Genomic DNA, 15816 nt, shown 5'->3' on the forward strand with positions numbered 1-15816 from the left:
TCCACTTCGCTCTACAGTAGGAACTAACATGACATTGTAAAACAACTATACCCCAATTTATAAATTTTTTTTTAAATTGCAGTGCTTTTGAATCAATTCAAAAAGTCTTTATTTGAATGACTATTATGTAGTTAGACCTTGCTAGTGCTATAGAAAATACAGGAGAAGATAAAAATCCAATTCATAATGAACTTATAACCCACTGACAGCCCCAAAAGTTTACAGTTTAGAAGCATTTTCAAGTTCATGATCACACTTATCAAAACAACCCTGGGAGGTATATATCATTATTCCCATTTCATGGCTGAGATGACTTGGATTTAGAGTCATTACCTAAAGTCACCCAACTGGTAAGAGGCAGAACTAGGATTTTTTTTTTATAATAGGTTTATTGATATACAATTCACATATATAGGGACTTCCCTAGTGGTCCAATGGGTAAGACTCCAAGCTCCCAATGCAGGGGCCTCGGGTTCAATCCCTGGCCGGGGAACTAGATCCTGCATGCATGCCGCAACTAAGAGATCACGTGCCGCAACTAAAGATCCTGCATGCCACAATGAAGATCCCGAGTGCTGCAACTAAGACCCAGTGCAGCCTAAATAAATAAATAATTTGAAAAATTCACATATATAAAATGACAATTCACCGATGTTTCATTCAGTGATATTCAGAGTTGTGCAACCATCACTATCTAATTCCAAAACATTCTTATCAATTTAAAAATAAACTTTGTACCTAATAGCAGTCACTTCCGGTTTTCCTCCTCCCCCAGGCCGTGACAATCTCCCTTCTTTTCCTATGAATTTGCCTAGTCTGGACATTTCATTTAAATAGAATCTACAACATATGGCCTTTTGTGCCTGGCTTCCTTCACTTCGCATGATGTTTTCAAAGTTCATCCATGTTGTGGCATGTATCAGAACTTCATTCCTCTTTGTGGCTGAGTAATATTTCATCGTGAGAGTATCTCACATTTTGTTTACCCACTCATCGGTTGAGGGACATTTGGTTTGCTTCTAATTTTTGGCCATTATGAATACTCCTGCTATGAGCATTTGTGTAGAAGTCTCAGTGTGATCATTTCTCTTGGGTATATACCTAGGCTAGGAAAGAACCAGATTTTGAACACAGGTCACTTCATCCTGATCTAGTACAATGTATATTATTGGAAGTATTCTAATGATATCAGAGGCAATGAGCTGTACAGGCCCCAGCACTGACCTAGGGGCTGGATACCCGAATGCTGGTCACTGTTCTGCCACTTACAAGCTGTGTGCTAAGCCGCTCCGGACATTCACTGATTAGAGTAGAATAATCTCTAAGGTCATTTCCAACTCTAAAATAATTCTATTGTGGTTGACATCCAACTGAATTTTTTTTCCAAAGCAGAAATTGTGTTACCACCGGGATTTTTAACCAAACTTCCAAACTGACAGAAAGTAAAACTCCATGAGATCTACTGATGTGAAAATTCAAACTCTGTTGGAATAAAGCTCATGAGAAAGGCAAGTTTTTCTCCCTCTGACCCGCTTGCTCACCTCCCCTTGTGGATAAGGAAGGCTCAACCAGTGCAGTCATTCAAGCTTGGAAAAGAGCCAACACAAAGAGAGAGAGGGCCTGGGGCTCCACTGGGGACCGGGCACACTCAGTGTTGTCATTTGCTAAATCCACACATTCCTGAGGGCACAAAAACACACGGTGGAGCAGCAGCCCAGGCCAGCTGGCTCTCTCTGGAGGGCATTTCACTGTCACTGCCCTCGGGCTAGAGTTGCCATAAAGCACTTTCCCTTTGAAGCAGGAAGAGCAGTGTTTCCAGGGGACATAGCCAGGAGGCTCAGAGGCAGGAAATCTGCAACAATATTTCTTGATCCATCCCATCCCACCATCTTCAGAAGGAATCCAGCCAAAGTAATTCTTCATATAGGGTGAGAGATTGTGTAAATATTTGCTTTAGTTGGGTTTATAAAAAAGAAAGAACAAGAGAAGAAATAATTCAGCTTCAGACTGAACTCTGTTCTGATCTACACCAAACATTTCACTTCATCCATTTTCCATTGGGAGCTTCAAAATTTGGAAGCGATACTGGTTTCTTCAGAGTTTTTGCTTATTTTGAGAAAAAAAGTGACTTCCATAAGCCAAATAAAGAAATCAATCTCACTACTTTTTAAGTGACCCTTGACCATTTTAAAAGCACACCTTGCAAAAAAATCTCCTACCTTGAAGGCAAAATCTATGCAAAGCGCACTCTTTGCCCTGTGTAAGACTCTTCCACAGGGAGGCACTCAGCAAATATAACGTAAGTTTAATCTAACCGAACAGAATTGTGCCCAATAGGAACCCAAACCTTTGTCCTTGTTGAAAAGGCAGCACTTAGATATTGCTCTGAGGTGAGCGGCTAAGACTCCAGCGCTCTGTGGTCAGGGACAGGTTTGCTTCCCACTGTGCTCCTCTTTCTCCTCTCTGTACCCCTCTTGTGCCCTTATCAATCCTTTATACACGTATTTCCATTTCTCTCTTACCTCTTTTGCCCCTTCCCTCTCTATATGACCTCATCTTTCTATTTTAGTCTCAAAGCACCCCCAACCCCAAGCAGTTCTCCCGAAGTCAACAACTAGAGTCAACTGCAACCAGCACTTTCCTTCCCTCCTGACCCATCCCCACCCCAAGCAGGGAAAGGGGGGGCCACATCCTATCCAGAGCATTGGTCTGTCCAAGGCCCACTGGGTCTCAGGGAGGGATGAGAAAGCTCAGAGTCAAGGGATCTAGAACGTGTCTTCTTTTAATCATCTGCAACTTCACGGCATCTACTTCAGGACATTGGAATCCAAAAGTATTCAAGCAGTAACACCTATTTAACCTCAGTATTTTTTTTTCTGCATTGCAAATGGAATAGGATTTAAATCTATGCCTCCCAGAGGGCCCTGAATTCTACCATTCCAGAGCCCTTTCAAGGCAACATGTCATTTAAACTTTACAACAATCCAGAGGTTTGTTCCAGACGAGAGCATTGGAATGCCGTCTCTAAAGTCAGGATCCAGTTAGTGGAGAGCTGGGAACCCAGGACTCCTGGGACCACGTCCCCAGCTGCCTTCCTCTGAAGCAAAGATTCCCCCGGTTCGACTCCCTGGCTTTCTCCTCAGCTGTGGATTCCATCCTATCTTACATACCCTAGTCCTTTCAGAGGTCTGTTTTCAGTCGATCTGGATTATCCTGAAACTCCTAGAAGACAATTCCAGACAAACTTCACAGACAGGGCAAGACACCAAGACTCCAAATGAGGCAGGCACAGAGAGAAAAGTAAAATGTATTATGGTGGAAATTTCTAGAAGTCAATCTCTGAGGTTTGAAGGTTTCTAGGGGAGCGTGTTTGTTTCCCCTTAAGACTATTAGACATTCTTTTCAGCTGCCTATTTTCAAAGCAGCATCAGGGTCCAGTAAACTTAACAAATTAAAAGCCACTGCACATGCTTACACTGGGAATAACAAGGTTGTAGGTAGACAGTGGATTTTCAACCTTTTACCTCAACACCCGTGACAGTGGCATTCAGAAGCATTTAACAACCTCTCAAAATATTTAGGGAAGCCCTAAGATAATTAATTACAACCACCATTCTAAGTGTTGGGTCAGCAAAGGAGGGCCCCAGGTCACGACAAACGTGAGAAAGGCTGTAGTTACACACAGTTCCTGACCCTGACCCCCTTCTTCCACTGAAGAAATCACACCAGGAGAAAGACAAATGTTATATGATACCACGTATCTAAAAAAGCAGTACAAATGAACTTATGTGCAAAACAGAAACAGACTCACAGACAAAGAAAACAAACTTATGGTTACCAAAGGGGAGGGGTGGGGGAAGGATAAATTGGGAGTATGGGATTAACAGATGGACACTAACACATAAGAACAGATAAACAACAAGGATTTACTGAATAGCACAGGGAACTATATTCAATAGTTTGTAATAAACCATAATGGAAAAGAGTCAACAAAATATATATAGATATATACATATATATGTATAAACGAATTACTTTGCTATATACCTGAAACTACCACAATATTGTAAATCAACTATACTTCAATTAAAAAAATAAAAATAAATCATACTGGAATTCTTATAAAAGTAGTATGGGGATTGTCATAAATTTATTCAAATTATTTTAAAAAGTAAAGCTTTCACCAATAGAAATACCTTAAATATTATTAATAATATTGCAAATTATTTACAATAAGCCTTATGAATAACGAGCACTGGTATGGAAAAATGACCTCACCAAAAAGGATTCTGGGATACAAGTTTTCAAGTTATTGTAGGAAAAATTCATATATTCCTTGAGAGTCAGAAGGAGGGGTCACGTCTCATCCATTAGGGCATTTTCCACATTGCCTGCAAATGTCTGACATAAATATGCACCTCAATAAATTTTTAATTGAATAATTGTAAACGGTCTTTTCAGTTTTCCATAAAGTAAATCTCTATACTGCCCTGCCCAGTTCAAAAAAATCACTGAATTTAGAGTTTATTGTTGTGTTAACCTAACACAACAACAAACATGTATCAAGTACTAGGTGCTCACGGTCTGCTGAGCACTGTATGTGCATAATCTCATTTAATCCTTACAACCCTATGAGGGGTTGATATAATAATATGATCTAATATAAAATTATATATTATCATTTTTTTAGAAAAGGAAAATAAGGCTCAGAGAGGTTTATCTACTTGCCTAAAGTCACCCAGCCAGTAAGAGGCAGACCTGGACTATGACCTGGTCTGTCTGATCCCAAAGTCTATGATTGACAGCATCCACCACCCGAGAGGTCCCGACAGATCCAAGGACTTGACGGTGTCACCATGCCACCTTTCACTAAGGGGAAAGCTCCAGGGCAGGAACCACCACTTCCTGGAGCCAGGAACTCTCTAAACTGAAGGATGCTGTTCTCACCTGAGAAGAGCCTGTTTCTCCACAAAGCCCAGACCAAGTGTCTGCCTTGGGACATCAGGCTGTGAGTAAGACAAACTCTGAGACAGCTGTTCTCAAGAACAACAACTCAGGAGCAATTTGGGTCAATTCTGAGAGTAGCTTTCACATCTCAGCCTGCCCTACTTCCCATCCCTTTTCGACTGCATCAACTGGCCATCCCACCCTTAGTGATGAACAATTATTCAGACTTGCTGCCCAACACATACATTTAGGTCCACCCTCTCTTCTCGGGACCATCTTGGTGCATTGTCTAAGTCCCCAAACTCTGCGTAACTCCCTGCATCCGTCCTTCCTCCCCTACCATCCCCCTCCCGCCTCTATTCTCCAGGGTCTACTTCTGCTGTTCTTGGCAGTTTTCCTTTGCTTCTCTGGAGAAACCATGCAAATAAAGTGTAGATATGAAGTTCTACCTTTTTCCGTAGATCGTCAAACAAAATCAGATTAGAGGCATTTGGTTGTTAAATCAGCATTCCAGGTGGTCTGCAGCTGCAGACTCTGTCCCCACTTCAGCGAGTCATCTGTGGAGACCCCCACCCTCTAGGATGATCTCTAGGCTCTTGCTTCTCTGTCTCTGCCAGGTGCTGGGGGAGGACTGATGCTGAAGAGGTATCCAGCAGAGCTCAGGGAAGCGCCACCGATACCTAGCAGCAGCTTCTTGCTCTCAGCCCCGCCCAAACTGTCACTGTCGGCTGACTCCTACTCAAGCTCCATGAACACATCTGGACCCTGAGCAACGCCCTCGCCTCTACGGAGGGCTGAATTTAGTCCTTTATGCCTGTGACTTTATTGCTCTACAGCAACGCTGCATAATCTAGAGAAAGAATGTCTTCATGTCAGTTTCTGTGTGGTTTCATTGACTGCCCCCCAAAGAAGGAATTCTCTGACTCTCCCCAATGCCTGACTCCTCAACTGCAATAGTGGAACCAGGCTGGAGCTGCATTTGAAAAAAACAACCTCCCTCTCATTTTGTGTGGTTGGGAGTCTGTAATACCCTCTTTGCATTCCGGGATATATTGAGATATCCCAGAAACAAAGCCAAAGTCAGGGATAGCCCAGTGTGCAAAATGCATCCATGAAGAATTTTCTTAAAGGTTTGCTACGAAAGTGTTTAAACTATTCCTCTAGAATTTTTCCCTTTAAAGGGGAAACTGAAAGTTTGAAACAAACAACACAAAACCCTAAGTGGAGGGAAAACCCTTGCAGAGCACACTGTCGGCCTAAGTCGTAGGAGAGGTGCCCACTGCATGTACTGCATGTACTATTAACACATACGTCTGCAGCCCATAATATTTCATCACAAACACATGTGGCATTTAGTTCAGCTCTGTGACAGGAAATACCATTTGTAAAATATTAAACCACAGCAAAACCTATCCGTGCCTTCCAACATTATCCTTGCTGGTTCCCTTCCTACATGTGGCTGGTGGCTGTAAACTTAAAACCTCAAAACCTGGGACCCACAACCCAAGACTCAGCATCACTCCATACGAGTGGTTCTCGAGCGATTTAATTTCCCAGCGTACGTGTGGCAGAGTCTGGAGACATTTCTGGTCATTACAACTAGCGGTGGGCAGGTGCTACTGTCATCTAGTGAGTAGATGCTACTGAATGGATCCTATATCGCACAGGATGGCCCCACAGCAAAGAATTATCCAGCCCAATGTATCAGTAGTGCCAAGGCTGAGAAATACTGCCCTATATTGAGGTCAGTGAGCTGAGTGTGGTGAGCGGGTGTCCACCCCCCTGCATGTGTCTACTTTGTGGACAGTGAATAGGAAGCTTCAATTTGGCGACTTGCCTGAAGTTGCACAACCAGAAAATGGTCAGAATTGAACCCTGTGTCGATCCGCAAATCTCCTGCTCTTTCCACTACATCACATGGTCTACCAGAGCAGGAATCAGAAAAAGAAAGAGGGATTCACAATAGCCAAGACATGGAAGCAACCTAAGTGTCCATCAACAGATGAATGGATAAAGAAGATGTGGTATACATACACAATGGAATACTACTCAGCCATAAAAAAGAATGAAATAATGCCATTTGCAGCAACATGGATGGACCTAGAGATTATCATACTAAGTGAAGTAAGTCAGACAAATATCCAATGTTATCACTTATATGTGGAATCTAAAAAAATGATACTAGTGAACTTATTTACAAAACAGAAAGAGATGTACAGACATAGAAAACAAACTTACGTTTACCAAAGGGGAAAGGGCAGAGGGAAAGGGATAAATTCGGAGTTTGGGATTAGCAGATACAAACTACTATTATAAAATAGATAAACAACAAGGTTGTACTGTATAGCACAGGGAACTGCATTCAATACCTTGTAATAAACTATAATGGAAAAGAAAAAATATAAACAGAAGTTATACATTTGTTTCATTTCAACAAATGAAACAATCCAAAAATGCATAAAGAAAAGTTAATCCTTTTCCATTTATTTTCATCCCACTATGGTAATTCTGTTAAAAGCACAGTATGCGTTTTTCCACACTGTTTCCATGTTCATATAAATACAAACAAATATATGTACACATATGGAAGTTTTGCTTTAGGATCATACTATACATGATGCTTGCTTTTTTTTTTTTTTGCGGTACATGGGCCTCTCACTGTTGTGGCCTCTCCCGTTGCGGAGCACAGGCTCCGGACGCGCAGGCTCAGCGGCCATGGCTCACGGGCCTAGCCACTCAGCGGCATGTGGGATCTTCCCAGACTGGGGCAGATGCTTGCTTTTTAAAATATCTGCTTAATAATATATTATGAATATCCCTCCAGTTTGATAAATATAGATCTAACTCAAAAAAAAAAAAAGAATAGGAGAGAGGGCAATAAGGGAATATTTTGGGGGGGGGAATATTTTCAAAGAAGACTTGATAGGACGCGGACACCAAATGTGATCTAGAAAACATGGGAAAGGGGAAGTCTGGCACTTGGAAAAGTAGAGACATAGTACAGGCAGGAAGAGGAGCCGCGTTTACACACGTCGGTCAAGTCTGAAGTACATCCAAGTGGAAACACCCAGCAAGGAGCCTAAAACACGGGATGGTACCTGGAGAGAAAACAGGCGGCAGTACATGTAGAATTGGGGGTCTTTTTTGGGTAAGTGAGAGTTGAACGCAGGAGAGAAAGGGAGAGGCCACAGGGTGCCCAAAGCTGAGGACTGGGTGGCTTTACAGGAGAAAAAGAAAAGGAGAAAGGAAGACACGCCCAAGAGGCCAAGGTAAAAGCAGGAGGTACAGGGACCCAAAAGGCAGAAAGCGGGTCCTCATGGGACCTTCAAGAGCTGCAAGGGGCAGGAAAATAGAGACGGACAGACGACCTTCAGGTTTGGTGATTAGGTCAATGGTGACAGGGGTGGGAGTGAGGCCAGTCTGGAAGCAAAGGGAGCACGGGTCCTGGGGGTCCATGGGCAGAGTCTGGGCTATATCTTGGCCACCTCCCCTGCCCCGCCGCTCCAGTACCTGGGTTTCTACAGCTCTGGGGCTGTGTTGTTTCCTGGGTGGACTGATTTCTGGCAGCCTTATAACTGCCCGCCTCTTCATACCTTACCTACCTCCTGGTCTCTGGAGCACGAAAGGGCCCCAGGGCCTCCCACTCTCTGAAAAATCCAGCCCACCCCGGGCCAGGGACAAGGGCCTGCGCAAATAAGGCCTGCTTTCAGGACTGCCTGTTGGTATTTATATCCCGTGGGCTGCTCAGGAGCGAGGGCATTATCTCCATAGGGGCCCCCAGGGCAGGGCTGGGTGGGGGGGCCCTGTGGTTATTAGATGGCAGCTCCTGGATTTGGATTCTGAGTTCTCAAAGGAAACCATGAAAAAGATGTGGGATATAGTTAGCTGTAGCTGCAGGGGCGTTGGCTCAGATCACACATCTTAAATATGCAAATCTCCTCCTTTTTCTCTTCCCCCCGACCCCCCAGGCCCACAGGACCTCCTGAAGATAAGCAGAAAGTCCTGGTATTTTAAAGAACTATAAAGAGAGTCTCTCTCTGGACTTCAATATTTAGTGGGGGGAAAACCAAAGTCAACCACTTTGCTATGAAACTTGGTCATTTTTCTTAATTACCATGTAATTGCTTTTAGTGTTTTGGGAGGAGGCAGTAGCTAAATGGCCCAGAAAGGCTAATTAACGCTTCAAAATGTGATTCCTTCTGACACACTAATCACACTGCGTTCGGATTGGAATAGCCTGTACGAGAAGTTAAGGACCATCATATGCCAAAAGAGATGCAGGATCTCGACCCTTGGATGCTGGACTTTGCGGAACATCTGCCAAACATTCTGATACAAATTCTTGTCCCACACACCCTGCTCATTCATCCAGTGAATAAGTTACTGTGTCTTCTGAGTGTTGGATCCTGGGTGGAGCACACTGCCGACCACAGATTAAGACCTGAGTCACTGGTCGTCTGGTGGGGAAAGAAGGGTTTAGACTGTGAATCCCAGTCCTGCCACTTACCTGTGTGACCTGGGGCAAGTTACTTTAATTCCTCGAGCCTCAGTTTCCCCAGGCTTGAAACAGGGATGATAATTGTTAACTTTTAGGATTTGTTTGGGGCTGAACTATATCCCCCCCCCAAAGTCATTCCTAACCCCCAGTACCTCCCAATGTGACTGTATTTAGAGAAACGGTTTTTATAGAGGTAATTAAGTTAAAGTGAGGCCATTGGGGTAAGCCCTGAGGCAATCTGAATGGTGTCCTTACAGGAAGTGATCAGGACACACAGACATCAGGGATTCGAACACACAAAGAAAAAGCCATATGAGGACACAGAGAGAAGGCAGCTGTCCCCAAGCCAAGGAGAAAGGCCTCAGAGGAAACCCAACCTGCTGACACCTTGAACTTGGACTTCCAGCCTCCAGAACTGTAAGAAATACACTTCTGTTGTTGAAGCCACCCAGTGTGTAGTGTAGTGTCCTGTTAGGGCAGCCAGAACAAACTAAGTACGTGCATCTATAAAATGGTAGGTGGTGGGGGAGATCATAAGTAGAGGCTGTTATTACTATGGATTCCTGCTCCTAATGTAACCTATGGGGCCTTCCTGCAACCGACCCCTCCTGCCATGTCCTCTGCCTGCCTCTTGTTTGTATAAAAGCTGTAGTCTCCCAGGCCTCCCCAGGGTCACAGAAGCCTGGTTCAAGAATTAATGATTGAAAGGATGTGAACAGGTAGTGACAAAAGTAGCAGTTGGGCCAGAAGAACTGGTAACAATTTAAACAGTAAGTCAGTCATATGGCAGCCACAGAATCTCTAGCTCCTCCCTGAAGTTCCTAGATAACTGTATCTAATGCACATTTCCTGAGTTGTTTTACAGTTGCTAAAACCCCCACCAAGTGGAAGAAGTTAACTACTTAATGACCATGAGCACATGGTCCCCAGACCTACTAGATCTTGAGGATTGATAGTGTTAACCCCTATGACACTGTTCTGTTACTTCACCAACAACCAAAGAGAGAACTGTGCAGGAGCTGATCACACACCCTGTGACTCCCTTCCCTCACCTCGCCTTTAAAAATGTTTCCCTGAAACCCGTCGGGGAGTTCAGGTCTTCTGAGCATGAGACGCCCCGTCCTCCTTGTATGGCCCTTGCAATAAACCTTTCTCCCCTCCAAACTCCAATGTTTTAGTTTGTTTGGCTTCACTGTGTGTTGGGCACATGAACTTGTGTTCAACAACACTAAGGTACTTACAACCTGGAAGCAAAGACCAGAGAAAGCCACAAATGGCAGGCAGAATGTGCCCACTCTCCTGCACTAATGTGCACTGGGAGGTTTGGAGAGGAAAGTCCCGGCTCAAGGGCAAGAGGCTTCCTGGGGAGGGGGCATCTGCTTGGGCAGAGACGAGGGGCAGCAGATCAGGCAACCGTGATCATACCCTCTGCCCACCTGTCTGTGCATTTGCATCACATGCCAGCTGACACCAGCATAAGGGAATTTCTCCCAGCTGACTGCATTCGCTCCACTACGCAGACACAAAATCCAGTCACACACACCCTGAACATCGCCGTGGCAGGTCTCCTCTCCGGCTGCCCAAACCGGGCCACGAGCCACGGAGGTGACCTCAGAGGTGATCAGGGCTGTTTGCGTTCTCCAAATCAAATGCATTTTGGTTTATCCGTGGCTAGTCCGAGGCTACTGCTGACCACCAAGCTCCCCTGGCGATGTCCACATCAGCGGGAATGCAGAGGCAGGAAGCACTAACGTACAGAGGGCACCGCACGTTTGTTTCGATTCTCACCACTGTCAGGAATCCCATGAATGTATGTGTGTACAAATATGCAAAACTCGAGCAATTCCAAGAATAGGGAAAGATTTTTAAAAATCCTTTAGTAAGGTCCTATTTACAAACCAAGTATAGATCAACATTTATTGGGCTCTTAGTCTCAAATGCAGATATCACACACAAAACTAATACTTGTGTCTCTAAGTCCAAAGGGAGCGTGTGCCAAATATTTGTTAATTTTATCACATTTCGAAGGCCATTAAAGGCTTTACAAAAAAGTTTGCACTTAGAGCGAAGTCTGATCAGAAATGTGTGAGTGGACATGTATGAATGCATGGAATTGTCATGACACTCTCAGCCATGGGTGTTGGCTTACATTGAAACTTAGGGGTCTCTAAGTGTCAACCTGGGCACTTGAGCCTATAGCAGAGTGACATCCTTCATCCTGACTCAGAGTCTTCATGTAAATGAGTAACTTCCAACATCCTCACAAAGCGCCCCAGGTGCCTCTGCATAGCCCTGCCCAGCGAGGCCCGTGTGCTCCTGCGAGAACCAGCCAGCACAGCAAGGGGCTCACCCAGCCTCTAAGATGTTGGGTCTCCAGTGGACACCACCCAGGGCTCTGCTCTCCCGCCACACCCATCTCTCCACCAGATCTTTGTACTACTGCTAACAGTCTCCACAGCTGCTTGCCCAGCCTGGGAGCCAGGAGGCCAGTGTTTGGGAGGTTTGGTTCCAGCTCTGCTTCCCTCTGCTCTGTAATTTAAAACAAGTCCCTGCTAGCAAGTGGTTTCACGGGCCCTTCAAACGCTAACAAGTTATGAAGATGAATTCTCCTAAAAAGGAGTCTGCAGAGAAGTATGTGCCTCCCCGAAGACCCTTTCCTACCTAAATACCTTAGGACTCCTGCAACCATGCCCAGGCTGCAAGTTTTCCAAAGATGGCCACAGCAATATCGCCCATAATGCCCTTCTGAAAGGTCACCTTGTCCCTCCCCCACCGAGAGGGGGCTCTCTTTCCCCTCCCCTTGAATCTTGGTGGGCCTTTTGCTCCTCTGACCAATACAATGTGGCAGAAGTGACATCGTGACAACTCTGGGCCTGAGCTGACCCAGCAGCTGCCATTTCCTGCTTGTTGGAGCCCTGAGCGACCACATAAGCAGCCCAGGCCATGGAGGAGCCACGGTGAGGCGCCATCTTGGACATCCAGCCCCTTGGGCTTTCAGTGATTCCAGCCCCCATCACCGTCTGACCACAACAACATGACAGACCCTAACCAAAAACCACCCAGCTGAGCCCAGGGAACCCACAAACCAGGAGAGAGAATACTAAATTGTGGTTTTAAGCCTCTACATTTTTTGTGGTAAAATACACATAAACATAAAATTTACCCCTTTAACCATTTCTAAGTATACAGTTCTGTGACACTAAGTACACTGACATTGTTGAGCAACCACCATCCATGTCCAGAACGTTTTCATCTTCCCAAACTGAAACTCTGTACCCATTAAACACTGACTTCCCATGCCCCCCACCCCAGCCCCCGGCAACCACCATTCTACTTTCTGCTTCTATGGATCTGATGACTCTAAGTACCTCATATAAGTGGAATCATACAACATTTGTCCTCTTGTCACAAAAGGCTTATTTCACTTAGCATTATGTCTTCAAGGTTTATCCATGTTGAAGCACGTGCCAGAACTTCCTTCCTTTTTCGGGCTGAAAGATATTCCATTGTATGTGTATACCAAATTCTGTTTATCCATTCATCCATCGATGAAAACCTCTACGCTTTGGAGTGATTTTCTGCAGCTATAGACAACTGGAGCAAGGACGATGCGGCTCTAGGGCAGCAGAGCAAGGCTCCCAACGTAGATGTCGGGGTCCGGAGAGTGTGACAGAAACAAGAGCACCAGGACACTAACCCCCCCAGAGTAGGTGACTGGCCAGGAGTTCGCAACAGCACTTGTCACAGGGGGCTGGGTGTCTCCTGGGGTCTCCGTTCTAGGCTGGAGCAACCCCAGGGCAGGGACTGGCAGGATCTTATTCAGGGCTGGGTGCCTTGCCCCGGCACAGACTGATGGGTCCAATGTGTGGTGAATGAGTGAAGAATGTACCTGATGCTGAAGCCAGGCTCTGACTCATCCCGGAGTTTCTTATAGGCTACCTGTAGGGCAAGGACTGTGCCAATGAAAGCACAGGAGAACAGCTGCTTCTGGCTGGAAAGGAAAACGGGTGGGGAGGTGGGGCAGAAGAACATTCTGACAGGCGAGAGAAAATTCATGGCCAGGCCCGGGCTTCCCAGGAAGCTCAGCCTCCAGCGAAGCACCCATCTGACCTAGGCAGCCTTCGCAGGGGCTTCACCACCAGGAGCCAGCCTTGCTCAGTTTGTTGGGCCCAAATCCCAGGGCTCAGGGCAGTAGAACTTCATGTGCCCTTTACAGGGGCAGGCGCAGGGCTTAGAGGGGCTCAGCCCATGGTCATGGAGCAGGCCATGGGGGTAGGGAAGGAGACCTGAGCTGTGAGCTGAGTTGCATAATCCAGCCCTGGGAGCTTTGGGATAGGGAACTTGCTTCACTGCAGGAGGACCCAGATTGGTGGCACGATGGCCCCAGCCCTCTCACCCGTAACCACTTCACCAAGGAAACCAGTCCATTCTTCCTGCTGCACTGCTCCATTTGGCCATTCAACTAGGGAGCCCGACACAGGTCAGGATGTGCCAGAGCACAGACATTAACTCCAAATCGAAGAAGAGGACTTGTACCTGGTTGACTTAAAGAGTGAATGCCACCTCTACAAATGCCCGTTTGAGGGTTTAATAAAAAGGGCTCAGATTGCATTTCAACTCTGCATTTAGGTTTTCCAGCCTCTAAAGATAAAGTGAAACCCTGAGTAATAACCACGCAGGTGTTTTTCTCTATTTCTCTTCAAAGCATACTTACACCTTGAAGGTTAGGAACTGCTTACCATGTGGAAAGCAGTTACAAGTACCAGTAAAAGAACTCAGAAAACATGGATTTGGGACTTGGCTCAGTTTCTAAGTAACTATAGGAATTTGGACAAACCAATTAACCTGTCTGGGCCTTAGTTTCCTAATCCATGAATGGAGGAAAATACTATGTATCCCCATGGTTTGTTTACGTGCATTAGTAAGAATAAATATATGTGAGATCTAGAGAGATATTTAGATAGCTATAGGTAGATACAGATACAAACGCACACATATATGAGGTCTTCATAAGAAAAGCCGTGACTATGTAAGAGGTTTACTTACGTTCAGAAGGTGCTTGCTGATACTGCTGAATAAATGGCCGAATAACACAAGATTGCAACAAGACTCACATTTGGTGCAAGCGGGTCGCTCTTCACACTCTGGAACCCCCAGCTAGCATACCTACCAGATCCTAGAAAGCCACGCCTTTCCCCACATCTTAACTACCGACACCCCAACCTGCACGCTTCCTCCCACCTGGCCTTATATTCTCCCAACCCACTCGGATGGAGTTGGCCTGACCTCCAGGGCCACAGCCTGACCCCCTGCCCCTGCCCTAGCCCCCTGGCCCAGATCCCACCTCCAAACATAGCATGAGGCCACTTCTTGGGCCAACTGCCAAACCCAGAACCCTAGGTTGCCCCCAGGGTCTCCACTGCCTTTGGTACCAGATGGAAACAACTCTTCCCCTTTCCCTGATTTTCCAGAAGCACAAACACATGGAAGATTTGTGGACCAGGAGCCAGGGTGTCTGCTCAGGGGCTCCCCCCCAACAGCTCATGCCTAGACTCTACCTGTGACCTTGGCCTGCAAAATGAGGCTCACCTGGCATCTTCCACCTCAAGGGGCTTTAGGGAGCATCACATAAGGTGACAGAACTGAAAGTTTCTTTGAAAAATATGAAGCAGTCCATAAGTTCTTTAGCTCTTGTCATTCTTGTTAGTTTATTTCAGTGTGCTCACAGACTGAGTCTCTAAAGCCTGGGACTGGTCCCTGGGTAAATTCTTTTGGTACAGTGAGCACACACACAGAGAAATACTTGATGCTCTTTTTGACTACAGTGCTATTAGCAAATGCAGTGTGACCTCTGGGACAGGACAGCGGCTGGGAGGGAAGTCAGGAAACCCGGTTCCTGAAAGCCTCTTTGGCTCTGCCAGTAAATTAAGCACATCACTTAACTTGTCTGGGCATTTTCCTTCATATGCATAATGGAGCTGACAAGCCACCCACATTCGTATTCACCAGGATACAAGGAGGGCAAAGAATTTGAAAAGAAAAACATTGCGCAAGTAGAAATGTCATAGTACTCAGCAGGAAAGAAGAAATGCAGAAGAAAAAAGAAAGGGGAAAAGAAACAAACACCAGAGAGAGAAAGCATTTGGGGTGAGATGTGAGGCTCTTGAGAAGGTAGGAATGGAAGGCCATGGAAGATCCCAGTACAGAAAGTTTCCCCCAAGCCTAAGAGTCAGCGTCCAGATGAGCAGATTTACCACAGACACATCTGAAACCCACCTCTGAGGTGGAAGGAAATGAAGTCTGTGCATCACCTGAGGTGGCGCAGGACACACCAGAAGCCGAGGCTCGCTGCTGTTCACTCTTACAGCTCA

This window comes from Phocoena phocoena, chromosome 14 (genome assembly GCF_963924675.1).
Source record: "Phocoena phocoena chromosome 14, mPhoPho1.1, whole genome shotgun sequence".
Taxonomy (NCBI): domain Eukaryota; kingdom Metazoa; phylum Chordata; class Mammalia; order Artiodactyla; family Phocoenidae; genus Phocoena; species Phocoena phocoena.